Here is a 267-nt window from a genome sequence, read left to right on the forward strand (position 1 = left end):
AAAAAAGGTAAAAATCCTTCGAAAAGGTTATTGTCTCCTTTATCTGTTCCTAATTGGTAACTGGGAACATCAGTGCTTCCGTTCTTTATTACAGTCATCGTAGCAGATCGTTCCTTGTGCTATTGAAAGCGTGTTCTTTTATTCATCATTGTCATTTTCCTGTGACGTCACGATTTCGCAAGGCTGCCAACTCGTGATTCCCGACAGGAGTCCGGGAAATGTACCTAACGTTCCTTATTGACATTTTGAAGTTTCATAATTGGTGTA

The sequence above is a fragment of the Penaeus monodon genome, chromosome 19 (genome assembly GCF_015228065.2).
Source record: "Penaeus monodon isolate SGIC_2016 chromosome 19, NSTDA_Pmon_1, whole genome shotgun sequence".
Taxonomy (NCBI): domain Eukaryota; kingdom Metazoa; phylum Arthropoda; class Malacostraca; order Decapoda; family Penaeidae; genus Penaeus; species Penaeus monodon.